Below are 631 nucleotides of genomic sequence, written 5' to 3' on the forward strand. Positions count from 1 at the left end.
TGAACAGTCATTTCAGTCTTTCCTGGAAAAGATCCCTGGCGAACTGGAAGGGAGACATTTTACAGTTTCTAGTTTGCAATATGTAGAAGAAGAAATGCAATAGCTGCTGAACAGACAGGCGATCTCTAGGCAGTACAGTGCGAAAACACACCGCTCTGCTCCATTTAATTACCAGTGTTTCAGCATTTCTTTTGAAGAGAACATGTGTTAAGGTCCACGTATGTTTCAGCATCATTAACAAGGAGGAGAAGGAGATTAAACCACTGACACTAAGTACAGTTCAAGTGCAGTCTCTGTAACAGCTACAAAAGCTCCCTCCTTCGAGCCGGAGTTGAACCAGCGACCTAAGGATTTCAGCTGCGCTCTCCTACAGTCCTCCGCTCTACCAACTGAGCTATCGAAGGATGCTCCACAAAGAGCAGTCTAACGTTTTATTGGAAAATGTACATGTCTAGGTTAAGGAAAAGTTGGATCAGATGGAGCATCAGGCTGACTCAAACAGCTGAAAACATGAAACTGCCAAACAGTTAACTACATTTTCACTGGATCCCAGTCCAGCAACAAGGCTGTCGGGAGAGAAATAAAGCGTTCTTTGAATGCATATTGATATCAGTGTTTTACCATTTTATCA

The 631-nt window shown here is 42.9% G+C and overlaps 1 non-coding gene across 1 annotated transcript; it reads right to left on the minus strand.

Annotated features, from left to right (window-relative positions):
• Positions 1-316: 316 nt before the first annotated feature.
• trnay-gua (transfer RNA tyrosine (anticodon GUA)) lies at positions 317-404 on the minus strand. Its single transcript is given in 2 exon segments — positions 317-352; positions 368-404. It is a non-coding gene; the product is annotated as a tRNA-Tyr (tRNA).
• Positions 405-631: the final 227 nt, after the last annotated feature.

Source organism: Enoplosus armatus, chromosome 14 (genome assembly GCF_043641665.1).
Source record: "Enoplosus armatus isolate fEnoArm2 chromosome 14, fEnoArm2.hap1, whole genome shotgun sequence".
NCBI lineage: Eukaryota > Metazoa > Chordata > Actinopteri > Centrarchiformes > Enoplosidae > Enoplosus > Enoplosus armatus.